This window comes from Hibiscus syriacus, unplaced genomic scaffold (genome assembly GCF_006381635.1).
Source record: "Hibiscus syriacus cultivar Baekdansim isolate YM2019G1 unplaced genomic scaffold, ASM638163v2 tig00110338_pilon, whole genome shotgun sequence".
Taxonomy (NCBI): domain Eukaryota; kingdom Viridiplantae; phylum Streptophyta; class Magnoliopsida; order Malvales; family Malvaceae; genus Hibiscus; species Hibiscus syriacus.
Window position 1 is genome coordinate 1,791,976 of NW_024062691.1, and position 22,634 is coordinate 1,814,609.

Below are 22,634 nucleotides of genomic sequence, written 5' to 3' on the forward strand. Positions count from 1 at the left end.
TTTGGGCGTTGTAGGGGTGCTAATCCTTCCCTAAACGTAACCGACCACGAATCCCTTTTTATTATTAAAAAGAACGAATTTTTGGTTAAAACGCAGATTAATTTATCTTTTAATCGATGTTTTCTTAAAAACTCTTTTAAAGGATGATTTTTAGGTATTTGACCTACCTGACCCAAAAGGCCGATGGCGACTCTCAAATTATTTTAAAACCATTTATTCACATAACTTTTCCCGCCAAGTAAAAAATTCGTGCCCGGACGAAAACCGGTTACGACAATAGGAAACTTGAGTCTAGGGATCATATATACTTTTATTGTTATTTTTTCAAATCAATTTAGTCGAGTGTCATTTGCAGCGAAGAGTGGGGAACTGGTGCTCGGAGCTTGTTTGGATGGTTCCTCGTCTTATGAAAATTGCGTGAAATTTGTTTATTTATCATGTGTGGAGAGAAAGGAATTTGTGGATTTTTCAATATAAAACTCTGTAGGAGGAGGCTATTGTCCATTGTATTAAGGGAACCATAAGCTGTAGAATGATATGATTTCCTATGAGTAGAGATAATCATATTAATAGAGTTCTTTGTATATAATTAAATCTTGTTCATGTGATGGTTATTTAATTGCGATATAAGTTGTGATTTGGTTGTATGAACTCTTCTGATTTTCTGGATAAATTAATTTCACATTTATCCTAAAAAATTTATTCTTACTTTTAAGCGTAATTAATAAAATATTAATGTAAAATTTAACTGATCACAGACGTTAAGTAAAATTTAATATTAATTTAATTAATTTTACTACACGAATAAAAGAAAACATGACAAAATGAAAACACCACATAAATTCAGGACTAAAATAAAATGAATGAACTAATGGAGAGAAACATATTCTTGAAGAGACAACACTACCCCATTGAACTACACTATGTTCGAGGATGGATACGTAAATTCGGAAGATTATATGGACGTTTTTGGCAAATCAATTAGCGTAAGTAGTAGAAGTGAGTGAAAATCCTCAATTGTTTGAGTTGGTACTTTGACCAAAAGAGGTACGAAAGCTGAAACCTTTTTTCTCTCTTCTATCGGAGATTCTCTCCTTTTTTTTTGAGTATATTTGATGGTTTTTGGTCTCTTTAGCTGTACAGAGCATTACTTTTTATTTGTTTTTGTAGCTTTCTTTGTGGGTGCTTCAGATCTAACCGGCGGTGGGATTTTGAAATTTTGGTGTTTTCTTTGATTGACAGTGGTGAAGGATGGCTTCAGAACCAAAGGTCCACACTTTCGAGGAGGTTGCAACCCACGACAAAACCAAAGATTGTTGGCTGATTATTTCCGGGAAGGTCAGATCTTTCCTCTCTCTCTTTTAACCTCATTAGCAGGATTATTTACTTCCTTTCTCCTATGTTGAACTATTTTTATTTGGGTTGATTTCACCTTCGATTGTAAGTTTCATTGAGTTGGATATGGGTATTTGTCCGAATCAGAGAACGTGTAGGGCCTAACATGGAAGAAACATAAAGTTTTTTTTTCTCTTTTTGGATGGAGAGGTAGAGAATTGAATAATTGTTTATTATATTCATTTTCATGGGAGTTGAAGTTTGGTTTTTATTTACCCAAGTATATACTGTTGATGAATCTTTTAGTTTAATGTGTTTGTGGTCTGCAACTCTTCATACGGTTGTGTACAGGGAATGGCAGGATTTTACGGGAATCGACCTCCCCTGCCGGCCCTCCAGTCCATCCTTGGTTGTGCATGTTAGATGTCTTCGTATTTGGCAGAACAGCGATTCATGATATCATGTAGTTTCATCATCTGCCCCTATCCAACATCACGAATCTGAAAACCATGAGTACAGTGCTATCTGTAACTGATGACTATGAATAGAAACTTCGCTTCCCGTCAATTGCGATAAACTTTTTACCTTATATCAGACAATCATTAGATTTGTCTGATCTTCTCTCGGTTGTAGAAAGAACCTTAAGTCGAACAAATATGTTTCTCCTTCAAGGTTTCCATGTCCGTGGATGAATATTTCAAGAACAAGGTATTTAGAGTTAAAACTGTTGCTCATGATCGAGATTTCTTCTATGTAGGTGTATGATGTAACTCCATTCATGGAAGATCATCCTGGAGGTGATGAAGTTCTGCTGTCGGCAACCGGTAAATTCACGCGATAGATTCCGTGTTTGGTTCTTTAAGTAATTAATCCTGTATTCCGTAGTTTGATCATGCTCCACCAATTTGACAGGGAAGGATGCCACAAATGATTTTGAAGATGTGGACACAGTGATTCCGCAAGAGAGATGATGGAAAATACTACATAGGCGAGATCGATTCAAAAACCGTCCCGGCAAAGCGCATCTACATTCCACCACAGCAAGCGCCTTACAATCCCGACAAGACCCCCGAGTTTGTGATTAAGATCCTTCAATTTCTCGTTCCCCTCTTGATTCTGGGCTTGGCTATTGTGGTACGTCACTACACTAAGAAAGAGTAGCTTACACACACGCAGAAGTGGTGTGTTTCATCTGTTGGTTGAAAAGGGGCAGTAATATGTTTTGTTTGATTTTCCTTTGAGCATTTGTGTGTCAAACTAAATACTAGTTCATAACGTGGTCCATTGTCGAAAGACATACTATATGGAGCATCTTTGAGACCTTCCCAGGGAGAGAAGACAATGTTCAGTATTGTTGGAATTTAAAGGCAGGAGCATGATTTTTGTTCCTACTCGTGAAATGACAATGTCAATCACTTCTTACCAGCACCTATCAATCTTAACATTTCGAGCTAAAGCCTTCAGCAGCCTTGTCAGAGGTACAAGCCACACTCGATTCACATTGATTTTTTCGTTCGATTCATCGGATAAGATTTGTGAGAATCTCTCATTGAAATCACCTCAAAATGTTTTAACTTGGAACATTAATCTGTCATCCACAGTCAAATGACTACCGTCTCGATATGTTATTTCTCTCACCAACAGTAATCTCTTCATCTTTCGATTCGTTGAATTGAGCCCCCAATCTTCAAGAAGTCCAAAACCAAAATTTTCCATTTATAACAAAATTAATTGAGTGACTCAATTAGAAAATTTTAAAACCCTTTTGTAAACTTACAAATAATAGAGTGATTTGTGGTGTAATATATAATTAAATATTTTCAATTACACCTTTTAACGTTTATTTGAGCTTTAATGACAAAGTGATCTTATTGTTATTAATCGACGCAATTATAATTTTTCAAAATACAATGACTCATTTTAAAACTTACTAATATAGAGTAATTGTTGTTATTTCTTGGCCACCAATTTGAACAATATGAATATCAAATGTATGAACGTGAAAGAATTGAAAACTATCTTTGAACAATACTATATTGTAATTAGTTCAGATTTATAAAAAAAATAATAGAGTAATTAGTAATGTAATTTATCAATAGTACCAAATGTCTAATTACTTATAATTCATATGATACTTGGGTACTAATACATGACTTATCGTATCACTTTCAAGTAAACCAAACATATGAATAATTCTTTTATTATGAATACTCAATTTGTCTGTTGTTTGTTTTTAATGATGAGCTCCTTTGTAAGTGCACCTGATCTAATGGGCTTCAAACGCTTTTGATTTATCTACTAATCGATTGATTGACTCAACTGTTTATTTGGAAGATGAACTTGATCCCACTCGCAATGAAATACACTTTATTAACGTAGCATGTTTAGGCAGTCGATAACTATAGCGAGGCAACTCCAGTAGCACAACCACTGCTCGGATCACAGATCTCGAATTTAAAAGCAATTCGGATAAACTATAACATACAACTTACAGCTTGGAAGCAGCATTCTTGTCCAAAAACCAAACCAACTCCCCTTCTGGTGAAACCATCTGAACAGGCAGCGGATCAAACTCTGACTATTTCTTAATGCGGCATGCACCGGACCAGCTTTACCAGAACCGCACACGACAAGTGCAATGTTAGCAGATGAGTTGATAACGGGGAAAGTGAAGGTGATTCTCTCGGGGGTGGTTTTGGTGAGTCCTTAATGAAGGTAACCCACTTTCGTTCTCCTTCACCAGAGGGTGGCCTGGAAATAGAGAAGCCACATGTCCATCCGGTCCCATTCCCAGAAGCATGAGATCGAACTTTGGAAACCCAGTCGCTGCCGAGACACTAATCACGTTGCTCTTAACCAAGTGCTTGAGACAAGTCTCATAGTCATCAGCTGCACCTTCAGCAGGCAGTGCATCATTGATGGCATAGACTTTACCCGGGAGAATCGGTACCTGAAGGCGACAAAATAGCATGTCTAACTTGCTTTGCCTTGGAAAAATTGGAATACTAACATCATCCTAGAACCAGCAATGGTAGATCACTTGGTTAATTATTAGATTTTCATCATACACCACAAAATATGGCAAACTACAAGAAAAACAATACAATTTAACAATGTCATATTAACAATTCAAAGGAATTAGACCTTTTCTTTCGTTTTTTTTGGATGATTGAGTGAATTAAACAGGAAAAACTGCCACAAAGAAAAACACAGCAACTAAAAACCTTTTTCATACACACCAAGCAATCCGTCATAAATAACCAAGAACAGATTTGATTATATGTACAGTGTAAATAATAATAGTAAACTAGAAACGTTATATTCTTTGATTATACCTTTGAAAGAAATCCATCAAAAGCTAGCTTATAGTTACTGTCATCATGATCCTTAGGAACAACCCTTTCATCCACCCAGAAAACTTGCCAGGTTGACCAATCCACCGCATCAACATATGGGGGTTCCACCAGTTTCCTGAAAGTTTAATTTTTTTTTTCATTACATCAATTATCAGAAGACCGTGCCCAAAAAAAATTACACTCAAGATTTTGTAGCATTTAGTGATGGGGCCAATCAATTTGAGAAAATGAAGGGTAGCTTAAGACCTGAGAGACTTAATGAGAGAGCCACCAGACAAAACCACGGTGAAACTGCCTTTCTCTTTGGAGAACTTATCAGCTAGATCGGCGGTGTATTTAGCAAGCGACACCGAGAGATCCTCCTCGGACTCAAAAACTTCCACCTTTGCTTTCCCTTTCTCCGCCATCGACGCCTTGGCTCTCCAACGAAACCTCCCGGAACCCGAAACGCCTCTAATCCCGGTCGAGAAATAGAGCGTCTTGTGGGTCAAGAGGTGCAATGATATTGAAGGCTTGAAAGGAATACGAGGTAATTTTGGTAGTGACGGCGATGATGGGAGAGTGCGAAATGGAGTGGGGAAATAAAGGGTAGAAGATGCCATCCGTAATGCGCACTTTAAACTTAAAATTGACTGTTCGACAAGAGTTAGCGTGGACCGGACTGGTTAATGGCTTTGGTTTATGTCTTATCGGAGGTTTTTTTTGGGAAAAATCTTGGTTTACTGAGGTGAAGATACTTACTATTACGGTTCGTTTGGTTCACATGAAAGATTATATGCGAGAATGTAAGATTATTAAGAAATATGATTACTGGAAATGTTATATTTTGTGTTTAGTTAACTTAATAGGAATATAAGATTATCGTGTTTGGTTAAAAGAATAAAAGATTATTCGAATGTATATTTAATCAAATTATCTTTATTATATTTGTTTTTTAACAAGTTAAAAATATTTATATATTTTCTTTAAAAAATTTAAATTCATAAAATTTATATAATTTTTTTTATAAAATTAAAAATATAAAAAAGTTTAATGAAATAGTAAAATTTTATTTTAAATGAAATAGTAAAATTTTATTTTAACTCCTAAACTTCATATAAAATTTTAATTGTAAACTTTCTTTTTGTAAATCTAAAATAATTTAAGAATAAATTTGTAATTTAACATTCATAGAATTTTTATTATTAATGACAGAAAAATGATATTTAAAAAAAATTAAGGGCATTTTAGTCCAAAACGCCGAGAATTTAACAATACCTAAGGAAATGAAGATAATGACATTCCGAGTAAAATACCCAAAAAAATCCACTATTGATAATCTTATATTACCGGGAATGAGATTCCCGGGCTAACCAAACGGGGGAATGTGGATTCCATTATTATGAGAATCCCACATTCCCCCATCCAACACACCCCCTTAGGGATGGGCATGTAATCTGTTGAGTACGGATTTTAACTCGACTTGATTGGGTTGAATTCTTTTTTTAAAAAAATATGTTCGGGTCGAATTTATATTAAAATATTCAGATTTAAGGTTAAAATAATCCTATCATACCCTACTCGAGTACTTAATGCATTATTATTATTATTTTAATTTTTTACTTTCCCTAATTCGGGGCTTCGGGCTCGGTTTCTCCTTCAAACACTGAGTCGGCTAAGAACGCATTCCGAAAAGGCGAAAACGGAGTTTTACCTATCGCTCTCTTTCAAACAGTGCAAAGAAAAACTAAATCAGAGCCTTGAGCACTCTGATCCTGCTAAGGTCTTAAGGAGAGGCTAATTCCCTTTGTAAATTCTCCACCGAGGGTTTGAGGCACCGAGCCACTGACGCAGCGACTCGTTTTCCCTTGCTGCAATACCCTAATTCTATTTTTCGTTGTTTTCCCTTCTCTTTCTTCACAAATCACAAGCCCCATCAATTATTCCATCAAGACATCAACTCATTTCTCTACTTCAGGTATCTCCGTATCTCTCTCTCTGTATATGTGTGTGTATGGTTCCTCCTCCTACTGAGATGGCTCATGAGGAAGGATTCATTCTTCGTGAATGGCGTCGGTTAGTAGTTGAAATTTATTTACTTTTTATAATTAAATCGTTTGATTTGTTGACATTTTGTGTGGATTTGATCGGTTCTTTAGTTTAACAATCTATCGCAGCTTAGTTCTGCATTTTTTTTGAGTCGGATACGAATTGTTGTTGCATTGGTTGAACTAAGATTAACTTTGATTCAAATTCGTTATTGATCATTTCGTGTTCTTAAATAGGTACTTTTAGCTTAGCAATCCTTCTCAGCTTAGATCTGTAATGTTGTTGATCAGCTACAAATTGATGTTGCATTGATTGAACTAAGTTTAACTTCAATTGAAATTTGTTAATGGTTATTTCGTGTTTCTAGATCTGCCGTGGTTTTAAGCATGGAGTCAATTAGCTAGTTTTTGCAGTTTCATATATGTTCCTTATGAAGTTCAAATTTGTTCATCTTTTTGTTTGATTTATTTTTGTGTTGGTTGATAGTTCTCTTCATTATAATCCATAAGAGTTCGTTAGCTGTGATGCTCAAATTAGAGAACTTTTTGAATGTGATCTTATTAGCCAATAGATTGAGCAGATTCAGATCCACAATGATTTTTCAATAAGAAGATGTTTAAGTATTTTTCTGAATAAAGTATGATCCAATCACCGTTGCCTGCACAGTAATATCGTGTACAGATAATTGCGTTATTGTACTGTCACAGTAACATAAATGATATGAAAATATGTTTCACAGCTTTAAGGTGGTTGTGTTTTTGTAATTTCCACATGATCTTGTAGGTTGAAAAAATATGTTTTCTTCCAGCTTATGATGGATAGAAGAGGGTAGTTCTACATTTCACAATGATAATAAAGAGGATTAACATTCAATAATTACCTTGTTTATCGTAGATCCTAAGAATATTCGCATATATATGAAAACATATAATGTTTGCATTGTTTTTCTTTGAACCTCTTATGACTTTTATTCCTGTGACATTCCACATTTTAAACTCAACTTTTGCAGTCAGGGTTCATTGTTCGAGATGTGTATACAATGATGATATTAACATATAAGAACCAGGTCCTACAAAAGTGCACTTCGTAACCATTCTCTTCCATTGCTTAGCTGCAAGAAGATATGAACATATAAGAACCAGAATCCAGTAAAAGTACATCGTTTATCCTCATAAATTGTACAACCAAGCTCCAGATACAAAGATTGTGTTTCTTTAATTGTGATATGAGAAACGTAATTAGCAAATTACTCGTTACTTTTTCTTTTACAAACACCCTTTTTTGATGTCTTTTGATTTAAGTTAAAACTTTTGTACAGGAGTTATTAACAAATAATTTGATTTTTGTACATTAAAAACAAGTAAAATGATCATTTTGTTACTTACCTGTTGATTGGAATTTAAGATTCATCCATGCTAATATTATTAGGGGTTACAGTGGACTGTATTTTGGCCCTTGTATTAATAAAATAATTTGATTTTTGTACATTAAAAACAAGTAAAATGATCATTTTGTTAAAAAAATCATCAGTTATAAACCCAACAATTATAGGCGTGAAACTCCAAAATATTCATTTAATTTCGTTGTCGACCATTATCATCGTCGGTAACCATCCATTCACTAATCGGTTAATTGTTGATTGGAATTTAAGATTTAGATTTAAAAATTTAAGTTTAGTGATTTTATGAATTGATGCTACGATAAAGGGATGATCTATTAACAATGTGTGAGTAGGCGATCGGTGGGGTAATTTCAATAGAGGACGATGGACGACAAGTGAGATTAATGTTTTGGGATTAAATATTTTCGGTTTTTTATGAGATTTTAGAGAGACTTTGGGTCTTTCATTTAAACAATTAATAATTTTAATTTAAAAAAATTACAAATTTTATAAACGTGTCACATTTTAAGTGTTGACAGATTTAAAAAAAAAAATGATAATGTAAAAAATGTTAGACAATAACATTGACAAAAAAAAAATAGACAAGAAAAGAAATATAATTTGAGTATATTTTTAATTAAACTTAATAATAATGATAATAGTTTATAGGGCAAACTACACGTTTCATATTCTAACTATCACTTTTGTTCTGTTTTGGTCATCAACTATTATTTTTTTAAAATCATACCTCACTTTATGTTTTAGTTTCATTTTGGTTACCCATCGTTAAAAAAATTAACGAAAATATTGATTTTTTTAAAAAAAATCAATGATAACGTGATATTATCTTACAATAACACGTCAACATCAACGTTAGGTATAATTTTGAAATTAAAAATAGTTGTGTAACTAAAACAGAAATAAATGATAATTGAGGGTACTAAACGTATTGTTTACCCTAGTTTATATTAGAACCATTACTATAAATGGCGGGAGTCCTTGCTTAGATTGAAAATTTTACGCACTCAAAGGATTCATCCAAAAGCCCTCCGATTCTTAAAACCCAAAGTTTCCCTATTTCTGTTCTCCACCACTCTCTTTTTTTTTTATCAGATATCCCTCCTTTTCTTCTCAATTTCTTCTTTTCTACTGTTTCCTTATTAAAAAAAAAAACTCATAGTTTTTCTTTTTCTCCCTTTTCTCTCGTGTTTGCGTTTTGCAGATAGAGGTCGTTAGAGAGTTGTAGCAGTGTGAACATTTTGATCCAATGGAGGCCGCGGCTGGTGTTGCCGCCTCACAGAGCAGTTCGTTGCCGATGCCATCACCTTCACGGAAGAGTGGCTTGCCGTTTCTGACAGTCACGTGGTTCAGAACCCCGGGGATGGCGTGGTAATTTCATTTAATCATGAAAATTTCTTTGTTTTTTGGTTAGGAGAATAACGGTTTTGCATTTGAAATTCTGAAAGAAAAACAATTACATGATTAAATATAGCTATTTGTGTTTGGTATTCGTATGCACTCATAAACAAAAGAAACACTAGTGTTTATTTCATTTTTCGTTATCTTATTGGCTCTTTAAGTTTATTTACTTGTATACAGTTTGATTACCCAATTATTTAATTAGTTGTACTTATTCACCCTTTTGGGTTCAGGTTTGGGGTCGTCATTTATGAACCCAACCATGTGCTCTAATTGATGTATTTTGATGCATTTTGATGCATTGATTAAAATTGTTGGCTCACTTTGATGTCAAGTCTATTGTTCATTGGTTGTAGGAATAATTGGGGATGTAAATTTGGGTTATGTAAAACTCTTTTTAAATATTTATTTAATCCCAAGAACAGTGTTTCAAACTCTAGAATTTTTTTCAGTTATGGTGAAGCAAGAAAACACCTTGATGCCAATGGTATGATTGTAGCTTCAAGTTATGTTGGTGAAAGATTAGTATCGCTGTTGTTATCCTGTGGTCATATTTGTTATATTCAGTTTTTTTTGTGATATACAGGGATTGGACAGATCAAAGTTGGGACAACCAGATGAAAGGACCTTATATAAGGTAAGGCTTTTGGCTTTAAGATTAAATTCCTTTTGAGAACGCTGAAAAGTGAACATTGTTAAATGCTTATTAAGGTGCAACATCGAGGAGAGCCTGCTGATGCTGACTTCTTTCAGATCACGGTGAATGGAAATTTAGATGATGACATATTACAACGGCGAATACATGATGCTACTAGACAGAGAGAGGCATTCCAACAAATGGATATATAACTACGAGCTCAGACAATTGCTAGATCAACAGTTCTAGAAATGCAGAGAAGTTGTGATGCTAAAATTGAAGCCCATGCTAATACTGCTGCCAAGCTTGAGGTTTGAATTAAGAATGTGATTCATAGCATGATCGTTCTCAAATACAACTATCAAGAAAAGAAACATGTCATGTTTTAACGGCCAATATAAATAGAGAAAATAATCTCAGTGACCAAAAATCCCATATAATATACGATTTTAACCAACTTTTTCCGGATTTGCCAAAATGACCAACAAAATCGCAATGCGATCGCTAATTCGCAACGCGATCTCCATTATCGCAAATCGGTTTTCAGATTCGCAACACGATTATTACTATCGCAATGCGATTTTCCAATTTCGCGTTGCGATTTTCCCAATTCGCAATGCGAATTTGAAAAATCGCAATGCGATACTGACTATCGTAACGCGATAATACAAAATCGCAATGTGATACTGACTTTCGCAACGCGATACTTACTTTCGTAACACGATACTTTCGCAACGAGATAATACATAATCGCAATACGATTTGTGTTTCACGTTGCGATTTTGTCGTTGCGATTTTCATTTCGCATTGCGATTTTGTTGTTGCGATTTTCATTTCGCATTGCGATAGCCATTTCCGTGTTGCGATAGTCATTTCCGCGTTGCGATAGTTATTTCTGCGTTGCGATAGTCATTTACGCGTTGCGATAGTCATTTTCGCGTTGCGAAAGTAAGTTTCGTGTTGCGAAAGTAAGTTTCGTGTTGCGAAAGTAAACTATTCTTCTTCTTGAATGTTTATATATGTTATCCTTTTAAATATTTATATAAGTGCTTACTTTTGGAATGTTATCTGATGCATTTTGTGAACTATGATAGAATAATGACTTGGGTGAATAAAATGCAAGTTTGAAACATATTTTTCTTTGTTTAATATCATGTCTGTTTATTTACTGATTTATGTATTAATTTTTTTTAGCGGCCCGATAAGGCGGATGCTTTACGTCGGGTTTTCCTTGCACGATATAGTTCACACATCAGACGGCGTGCACGTGCTATTACATCTCCGTTCACCCCAATGGTGCGAAGACTCCGCAAGAAGAAGCCCGACTCACCTGTCATCCCTCAAGAGTCTCCTCCAATCGTTCAAGAGGCCTCTATCATCCCTCAAGAGTACCCCCCAACCGTTCAAGAGGCCATTGTCATCGTTGAAGAGGTCCCTCCCATCATTCCAGAGCCCGATTCACATGGGATAATATATCGAATTATTGAGAAACCCCCACCGTTGCCGGACATGATGGATGAGAGTTGACTCTCGTATGAGTTACCGGCTAGTACCCTTCCGGTATCTGAAGTGGAGAGGAGACAACTACCGGAAACAATTCTGGATAATACTCTTTGGGCTAAGACCGCAGTTGATTTTTATCTACATGAGCGGAGCCAAGGGTGTTACACTGACATAAGCAAACTCAACGATGAGATGTATTTGTTGCTTAATCAGTCTTGGTGGGGTGTGTTTTTAGGGGTTGAAGACAGTGGCTATTTCGATGGGGAGGTAAGTCTTATATTTGTCTTATATATGATTTTGATTAATTTTTTTAAAAATTAATGTAATTCACTAATATATGTCTTTTTTTGTAAAACATCATATCGATGCGTGGGTGTCACGTCTTCTAATAATAAGGAAGCTTAGGAAAAATAAAAAAAATTCGCGATATACAATAATGTCGGCGGCTTTTCACGCAGTTCACTTGAAGAATCAACGAGATGAATCATTTTCGTTGGGCAATGGACAAGCTAAACTTTATCCTGCATGGTGGGAGGTCGATAAGGTTAGTGTTTATTTTTTAAATTTTTTAAAGGTGTTCATAAATAAGTGCGCAAATAAATGAATTATTACTTATAATTGCATGTGTTTATCCCTGTTTTGGAACGTCGTCATTGGCTTCTCGTCCAACTTCAGCTGACATCCCTGAAGATAATAGTATATGACAACATGATAAATTACATATCACTGTCTGATTTGAGAGATATTATCAAGGGATAGAGCTCTCATTTAGCTAAATTCTTGGATGTGATTAATTATTGAACTCATTCTGGACACAAGAAGCCAAAGAAGTTCAATGTCACAGTTGTCAGAGACGAGACCGTGCCACAACAATCGCCGGGAGCCAGAGGGGATTGTGATCCTCTCGTATGCATGTGCTTGGCGCGTTTGACGACGGGAAGCACAGAGTTTCTACCTCCCACCGATAGAGATAGAGCTGCAGTAAACTTGTGGTTTCGGCATTATATGGCTAGAGCGATATATTCGAGACGCTGCCTACCTGCATCCGCGTTATGAAAGTATTCATTGTTAATTGGTAAGTCAAATGCAAGTTTTGTTAACATATATACTCCTTTTGGTTTGAAAATGTTTGGTTAAGTACCTAGAATTCAATAATTTGCTGTTTGTAAGTTTTAGATGTGTAGGAAGTCTTGTTTGAGCAAATATTTGTTTCTGCAGGTTAATCCTTAAGTGAGCTCCGTGAAATGGATGTACGGGTGCAAAAGTTGATTCATTGATTCAATAATTGATGAGGAAATAAGAATTATTATTATTTTTTGATTGTTTAATTGATTTGTAAAAAATGATTTGTAAATGTTGATTTGTTTAATTGATGTGTACATAATTCTTATTTGTGCTTGTTTAATTGATTGAAATGTAATAGTTGATTTGTTGATTTTCAATCTGCATTATGTTGAAGGCAAAACAGACTGTCGCAACACGAAACTGACTATCGCAACGAGATATTCGCAATGCGAAATAAAAATCGCAATGCGAAATGAAAATGGCAACGAGAAAATCGCAATGCGATTTTCATTTCGCGTTGCGATAGCCATTTTCGCGTTGCGATAGTCATTTTCGTGTTGCGATTTTCTCGTTGCATTAGTTAAATGAATGTCTAATAAGTGATAACAACTGAACATATCATAGCAATATTCAAACTCAAGTTACTAATACATGCCTAACTGAAAATGTTAAAAGTGCACACATAAAATACACATAATACAACGTTATCGCAATGCGATTTTCCAATTTCGCGTTGCGATTTCCACAATTCGCAATGCAAATAAGTAAATCGCAATGCGAATTTGGAAAATCGCAATGCGATACTGACTATCGCAACGTGATAATACAGAATCGCAATGCGATTTTCAAAGTTCGCAACAGGTTTTAGTTTCGCAACACAAATTTTTTGTGTATATATCTACGCAGCAACAACAACTCATAACCTAAATCCCTAAAACGTAACTCATTCCATCTCCGTCTATCACTCTCTCCGGCGACATCCGTTCTTATATCCAACGACATCCTTCCCCATCCGGCAACATGTCTTAGTTTCGCAGCTCGTTTGTTTAGTAAATTAATTTACAACCATGAAATCATCTAATGTTGATCATGTTTGGATAGATTTGTGTTTTGGAGGGTCATGGGAGAATGTTCATGGTGTTTTACAATATATGCCTTTACCCATGAATCTTCAACTAAAACTGTCATTAAAAAAGTTAACTTATGAAACTCTAATGTTACGTGTTTCAAAGAAATTGAATTTAGAGCCCCTAAGTGGATTTAGGCTATCTTATCAGAGAAATGGTAAAGTTTATTTGTTAACCGATAATGAAGATGTTGAACGATTCATTGCTTACATTAGTGTTTCAAGTGATGATGTTACATTGTATGTTGTTGAACCTAGAAGTAGTATTGTTGGGTCAGTAGCGGGTAGTAATCAACTAAGTTTTTCTCAAAACCCACAACCTTTCTCTAATCCAAATCCCAATCAACTTTCAGCACCAAATTCCAGTTTTCGTATTGACCAATTAGACGATGATGAGCCAAGAGAAAAAATTGTGAGTACTAGTCAGTATTCAAAATTTGATCTTGGTCAATACCCGGACTTTGATATTGGTCAATACTCGGATTTTGATGATGTTTCAGAAGAAGAAATAGACCCTGCGTGTAATGATTTTGATATTGGTCAATACCCGAATTTTGATGATGAAACAACCGTTGCCGAGGAAGATGTTGTTGATGATAATGAGGAGGGAGTTACGACTGTGAATGAACATGTTGAACATCCATTCTGTAATTCATATAATCCTGAAGAAGAAAAAGAAGAAGAAAAAGTCCCCGAAGAAAAGAAAATGCCACGGGAGTATAACTGGAATATGCCAGAATTACTTCAGCTACCGGAAGAAGAGTTGGTAAAGAAAGCAGTTGATTGTTACACAAAGTTATTCGTATCAAGAAAGATGATTGTTTTGATACAAAGGAAGACTTGAAGATAGCTTTGTATACGAAATGTGTGGAAGATGGCTATCAACTAAAAGTTAACAAATCAAGCAAAGATCGTTTCGAAACAAGGTGTATGATTGACAAAACTGTACGTGGCGTATGATTGCAAAGAGGATAAAAGATTGCGAAATGTTTCAAGTTAGGACTTTTATTGATAAACATACATGTTCAAGAACCCAAGTTTTTCCTCACCATAGACAGGCAAACAAAAAGGTGTTGGGTGATTTTCTGGCTGAGTTAATGTTTTTGAATGACAGGGTATATCGGGGACATGAAATTATGACTGACATGAATGCTCGGTTCAAGATTAGTATATCATATTCTCAAGCTTGGAGAGCCAAATGTTATGCCTTGGAATTGTTGAGGGGGTCGCCAGAAGCATCGTTTGCCCAACTTTCGGCTTATTGTCACAATTTAAAGCTGAAAAATCCTGGGTCGGTAACTCATATCAAAACAGATAGAGATGGACGCTTTGAGTTGCTGTTTATCGCCATTGGTGCTGCGGTTAGTAAATCAATATAATTCTGTTGACTCATTTTTGTTAGTTACATGCATTTCACATTTAAATGATTATATTTCTTGTGTATATTATTTTGTAGATTCGTTCGTTTATTACTTGCATGCGCCCAGTTATTATAGTTGACGGAGCACATTTGAAAGGTCGATACCTTGGAGTAAACTTATTAGCAGTAGCCATGGATGCTAACAATGGGATATTGCCAATAGCTTACGGAGTTGGCAAATCTGAAACCTCTGATTCATGGACATGGTTTATGGGGCATCTTAGGGATTGCATAGGTCCTATTAGCAATCTGACAATCATATCTGATAGGGAAAACTCAATTGACAACGCTGTTAGAAGGTGTTTCCCAGATGCTTTTCATGGACTTTGTGGTGTTCATTTGTATAGGAATCTAAAATCAAGGTCTGCTGGTATAAAAAATCACAAATGGACATACTGGAAGGCTGTAAAAGCTTATCGGGAAGTGGATTTTAATAAGCATATAAACTGTTTAAGACGTGTTTTGCCTCAGTGTACTCAAATACTAGAAGATGTCGGGTTTGAAAGATGGTCAAGAGTACATCAACTTGGAGCAAGATATGGTTTCATGACGTCTAATAGTGCAGAATCAATCAACGCTCTAAGTCGTCATTCCCGGAAATTACCCATTACTATGTTAATGGAGTTTTTTCGAGCCTCTATTCAACAGTGGTACTACAAGAAAAGAAACCATGCAGGTATTATTTCTTTAAATTCGTAACTTATCATATATTTTACTAAGTATTATTTATTTAAATTTACAGGAACATTGGAACATCGTGTTATACCATGGACAAAAAAAAAAGATAACGAAACGTGTTGTGAAGTCAACGTCATGGAGAGTTGAACCATGTTCAAACACTTTGTTTGAAGTACTGGATAATAACTTAAATGGGCTTGTTGATCTAAATGCAAAGACGTGTAGTTGTATGAAATGACAAACATCTGGTTATCCGTGTGGCCATGTTATAAACGTTTCTCTTCATCTAAACCAAGATGATTCAAGCGCATACGCTATGGATTGCTACACTACAGAAGTATATCGACAGACTTATGGCGAGATTGTCTACCCTATTCCACATCCTTCTGAGTGGGACATACCAGATGACTTACAAACAGTTTTGCCACCAGCCATGGACAGAAGGCTACCTGGCCGACCAAAAAGTCACGATCGTATACCGTCTAAGGGTGAAGAGAAGAAGAGATCGACATGTAGTCGGTGCAAGGAAAGTGGTCATACAAGGTTGACATGTGGATCACCAGTGCCATTACAATCATCTTTTCATCTACCAAAATATGGATCCTCATCAAAATCCAAAGCTCATATGGTGTCAAGAAAAAGGCAATCAAAATCGCAATCATCTTTAAAATCCAATCACAACTGGCTTCACCTTTTGGGACTGTTAACTTAGGTTATTTTTAAATGCAAACGTTGTATTATGTAGATTTTATGTGTGAACTTTTAACATTTTCAGTTAGGCATGTATTAGTAACTTGAGTTTGAAAATTGCTATGATCTGTTCAGTTGTTATCACTTATTAGGCAATCATTTGACTATCGCAACACGGAAATGACGTTCGCAATCATCTTAATGTCTATCGCAACGCGGAAATGACTATCGCAATGCGAAATGAAAATCGCAATGCGAAATGAAAATCGCAACGAGGGAATCGCAAAGCGAAATGAAAATCGCAACGCGAATTTAGTTTCGCGTTGCGATTTTGTCGTTGCGATTTTCATTTCGCGTTGCGATTCTCTCGTTGCGATTTTCATTTTGCATTGCGATTCTCTCGTTGCGATTTTCATTTCGCATTGTGATAGTCATTTTTGCCTTCAACATAATGCAGATTGAAATCAACAAAATCAACCATTACATTTCAATCAATTAAACAAGCACAAATAAGAATTATGTTCACATCAATTAAACAAATCAACTTTTACAAATCATCTTTTACAAATCAATTAAACAATAAAAAAATAAGCAATAATTCTTATTTCCTCATCTACTATTGAATCAACTTTTGCAACCATACATCATTTTCACGCAGCTCACTTCTGAGATTAACCTGCATAAACCAAACATTTGCTCAAACAACATTTTCTACACATCTAAATCCTACAAACAACAAATTATTGAATTATAGGTACTTAACCAAACATTTTCAAACCACAAGCCTATAAACTTACCAATTATTTATGGACATTTTATAACGCGGATGCAGGTAGGCAGCGTCTCGTATATATCGATCTAGCCATATAATGCCGAAACCACAAGCCTACTGTAGCTCTATCTCTATCGGTGGGAGGTAGATACTTTATACTTCCTGTGATCAAACGCTCCAACGCCAAGCATACGAGAGGACCACAATCCCCTCTGGGTCTTTTCATTTATTGTGGTGCGGTCTCGTCTCTGCTAACTGTAATATTGAGCTTCTTTGGCTTCTTGTTTCTAGAACGAGTCCAATAATATCGCATCCAAGAATTTAGCCAAATGAGAGCTCCATCCCTTAATAATATCTCTTAAATCAGCCAATGATATGTAATTTATCATGCTGTCATATACTATTGCCTTAAGGGATGGGAGCTGAAGCTCGACGAGAAGCCAATGTTTACGTTCCAAAACAGGGATAAACACATGCAATCATAAGTAATAATTCATTCATTTGTGCACTTATTTATGAATACCTTTAAACTTAATCTAAAATAAATACTAACCTTATCAACCTCCCACCATGCAGGATAAAGTTTAGCTTGTCCATTGCCCAACGCAAATGATTCATCTCGTTGATTCTTCAAGTGAACGGTGTTAAAAGGCGTCGGCATAATTGTATATCATGTATTTCTTTTATTTTCCTTAAGTTTCCTAATTATTAGAAGATGTGACACCCACGCATCTATATGCTGTTTTACAAAAAAAGACATATATTAGTAACTTACATAAATTTTAAAAAAAATAATCAAATTAAAATATAAAAAAATATAAGACTTACCCCTCCATCGAAATAGCCATTGTCTTCGACCCCTAATAATACGCCCCACCAAGACCGATCAAGCAACAAATAGATATCATCGTTGAGCTTGCATATGTCAGTAAAACACCCCTGGCTCCACTCATATAGATAAAAATCAACTGCGGTCTTAGCCCAAAGGGTGTTATCCAGAATTGTGTCCGGTAGTTGTCTCCTCTCCACTTCAGATACCGGTATGGTACTGGCCGGTAACTTATACGAGAGCCAACTTGAATCCATCATGTCCGGCACGTCAGAGGGTTTCTCAAGAATCTTACATATGACGTTATGTGAATCGGGCTCTTGAATGGTGGGAGGGACCTCTTCAACGATGACAGTGGCCTCTTGAACAGTGGGAGGGGACTCTCGAGGAATGATAGGGGAGTCTTCAACGATAGGAGTGGACTCTTGAGGGATAACAGGCGAGTCGGGCTTCTTCTTGCGGTGTCTTCGCACTAGTGGGGTGTACGGAGACTTAATAGCACGTGCACGCCGTCTGATGCGTGAACTCTGTCGTGCAAGAAAAACCCGACGTAAAGCATCCACCTTATCGGTCCGCTAAATAATTAAATACAAATATCAGTAAATAAACAGACATGATTTTTAAACAGTGAAAATAAAGACAAATATGTTTCAAACTTGCATTGAATTCACTCAAGTCATTATTCTATCATAGTTCACAAAATGCATCAGATAACAAAGGCAAATATGTTTCAAACTTGCAACACTATCAACTTAGTATTTTTCTTTGTCTATTGGTTGAAGTAATGCAATTCATTCAAGTTTCAATTTGCAGAAGAAGAATAGTTTCAATTGGCAGCAAACAAACAAATTTACTTTCAACCAAAAGACAAAACAAAAGACAAATACTAACTTCACAGTGTTAATAAACAGTTTAACAGTATTGGCAGCAACCGAATAAATTTACTAAGCAATCTAAGTGAAATGGTTAATCTAAGTGAAATTATGAGTAAATTTATCATCAAGTTAAATATGGAAAATCTTAAACTTACCTCGTTGTGTAGAGTATGAACCTCATTCTACAACGATACTACCATCTCACGTAGAGCGGCAACCTCACCAAGTAAAGTAGACACCTTCACATGCCATGCACCATCGTTATCGCGTAGAGTACCGATCTCCTCACGCAAGGCATTGACCTCATCACGTAACTCCCTTGACTCATCCCGTGGAGGTGGAGGTGGAGAACAGGGAGATAGAAGTCATGGCATCTTTGTCGGTCACCTATCATGAGGTGATGGTGGAGAAGAGGCTCGATGATGTGACGGGATAGGTGATGGCTCTCGTTGTAGAGGTGTATAGTCGGGTCGATCAGGTGATGGCTCTAGGTGAGGTGATGGCTCTCGAAGTGGAGGAAGTGGAGGCTGCTCATCATTCGTGCCATCAAGAAAATGCTGACTAGCTTGCCACCAATCAGTGGCAAGCTCAACCTCCGTGGGTGTCAGTCTCATTAATGGAGTATTGGCCTCCTAAAAATATAAAAACTCAAACAAAGTTAAACGTCTACTATTAATAACTTGTTTATATATGATAGTATTTGTGTTAACTTACATTATTTATTGTCACATATGGTATTAAGTCTTCCCAATCCAACAGACGTTTCCTTTTCCAGGAAATAGCCCTAGGAATATCATTTGAGGTTTTTAATGCGTATGTCCGCATACTGGGGAAAGCCTCGAATATCCAAATATACAAACAATATAATAACAAACATTAGTAATTGTTAAATAATTAATTATAATGTTGAAAATATTATATAGAAATTCTTACCTTAAAGGCCCAAACAAAGCCTGACAAAGTGTATTTCGACCCATCGCCCCGCAAACTTTTGCGGTCATCAAAGGCAGATGACAACTTAGTCCAGGTAGCTTTCCATATATACGAACCCCACGGAAACAGATTCCATGCATTTAGGTCCTCTACCAATAATATTAGCTCCTGAGGAATAGGTTGTTTGGCCTCTCTGCCTAAAAAGTCGGCATACAAAAGTAGTAGAAGACATACTCGGACAACATCGACGTCATTCATCCGAGTAAAACCATCTTTCTTATTAAACAATTTCTTCATGTCGTCGACGTGTAAGTTCGGCTTCTCTATTGACTCATCAGGAAAAACCCTGGATAACCATGATGGGCGGGTGATATGACGAGTGTACCGGCCTACATCATCGTGTCCGAATCGTAGACCAGTGATTAAGCAGAACTCCTTCCGCCCAAAACAAGTATACGCCGGTGGAAAATGAAACCATATCTCTTCCTCACCACGTTGTATACTGTCGGGTAGATCGCTAGTCATGGTCTGAAGCCACAAATGGGTCAAATTAGCATCTCCACCCGGATGCTGTACTCTCAGCCATGGCCCGAAGCAGGTTTCCTCAAACAATTTTCTTTGTGCAGGTGAAATCTTCGAAGCAATTGTAGTGGCTAGGCTAACTTTATTCCTTAATGTCAATGAAGCCGAAAAAAATTTCTACAAAAACAATAAACATACCAAGTTAGATATACCAAAAACTACACTGTGAAGATATACCAAAAACAATAAACATAAATAGTAGTTTATTCTTGAAACTAAAATTTGCAACACTGTTTTGTCTTTTGGTTGAAATGAAAATCGCAACGAGAGAATGAAAATCGCAACGCGGAAATGACTATCGCAACTAGAGAATCGCAACGCGAAATGAAAATCGCAACGCGAAATGAAAATCGCGATGCGATTTTGGTTTCGCGTTGCGATTATCTCGTTGCGATTTTCATTTCGCGTTGCGATTCTCTTGTTGCGATTTTCATTTCGCGTTGCGATTTTCATTCTCGAAACTATTCTTCTTCTGCATTACTTCAACCAAAAGATAAAACAAAGACAAATACTAACTTCACAGGGTTAAATACTAAACGGTTTAGCAGTATTGGCAGCAATCAAATGAATTTAATAAGAAATCTAAGTGAAATGGTTAATCTATTATTGAAATTACCAGTAAACTTATCATCAATTTCAATATGAAAAACCTAAAATAATGCAAAAATTTCAAAATAAAAATAATTAAAAAAACTAACCCTCGGAGGTTGATTTTCCATTTCTAAATGATTGTGAGGGATTTTTGACCGTGAATGGTTGTGAGGGATTTCGCCGGCGATGGGGACGGAAATCTTCAGAGATGGGAACGGATTTCGCCGTAGAGAGTGAGAGATGGAGATGAGACTGAGTGTTGTGATTTTAAGTTTGAGGTTATGAGTTGCGATTACTGTGGACGGTTCAGTTTCCGATATATTAAGAAAAAATTCGTGTTTGGAATTTGAAAAAAAAATACTCGTTAATACGAATGGCGCTATGTAAATCGCATTGCGATAGTCAGATTCGCATTGCGATTTACGTATTCACATTGCGAATTATGAAAATCGCAACACGAATACGTAAATCGCAATGTGAATTAGGAAAATTGCATTGCGATAGTCAGTATCGCATTGCGATTTTCCAAATTCACATTGCGATTTACTTATTCACATTGCGAATTGGGAAAATCGCAACGCAAAATTGGAAAATCGCATTGCGATAGTAATAATCGCGTTGCGAATCTGGAAACTGATTTGCGATAATAGAGATCGCGTTGCGAATTAGCGATCGCATTGCGATTTTGTTGGTCATTTTGGCAAATCTGGAAAAAGTTGGTTAAAATCGTATATTATATGGGATTTTTGGTCACTGAGGTTATTTTCTCATATAAATATACTAACCTTTGATTTACAAAAAAAGTTAATAAAAGAGAGGAATTCAAGTTTCATGATTATGATTGTTAACCAAAAAAAGTTTTGTCATCAGGATTTGGCTGTCGAATGATTAAGTGAGTGAAACCTTGTAACACCTCCAACTCGTATCCGATCCGGATACAAGCTCGAAGCATCAAATTGACTTTTCCAAAGCATTAACTTTTAAAAATTAGTTGGAATTTAAAGCTTTTATTTATATCAAAATGGTGGAACCCTTAAATAAAAATAATTACATAAATTCAAACTTAAATTGAAAATAAAACTTAATACTTAACATAAATATAATCAAGTAGGTTTACAAAGTTTGATAAGAGCATATGGGATTTAAACATTTAATTACATGCCAACAACATTTAATACAACAAAATGACATATTGTTTAAATCGATTCTAATTTGATCTTCAATAGAGGTATGTTGATTTGACTTGCCTAGCTTTATTCTTCCGTCTTCTTTGAACTTACGTGTGAAAACACTCACACGCTAAGCCTTTGACTTAGTGAGGCAATAAAGTGCATAATAAGACATTAAAACATCATATAATAAAGAAACCATAATGCATCACACAAAACATAAACATATAACATCATGCACTGTT

At 35.8% G+C, this 22,634-nt stretch overlaps 3 pseudogenes; 2 read left to right on the top strand and 1 right to left on the bottom strand.

Moving 5' to 3' along the window:
* Positions 1-1,134: 1,134 nt before the first annotated feature.
* LOC120120382 lies at positions 1,135-2,657 on the top strand (annotated as a pseudogene).
* A 1,042-nt stretch (positions 2,658-3,699) lies between these two features.
* On the bottom strand, positions 3,700-5,337 carry LOC120120368 (annotated as a pseudogene).
* A 4,030-nt stretch (positions 5,338-9,367) lies between these two features.
* The window catches only part of LOC120120430, a 54,816-nt pseudogene continuing 41,549 nt past the window's right edge, over positions 9,368-22,634 (top strand).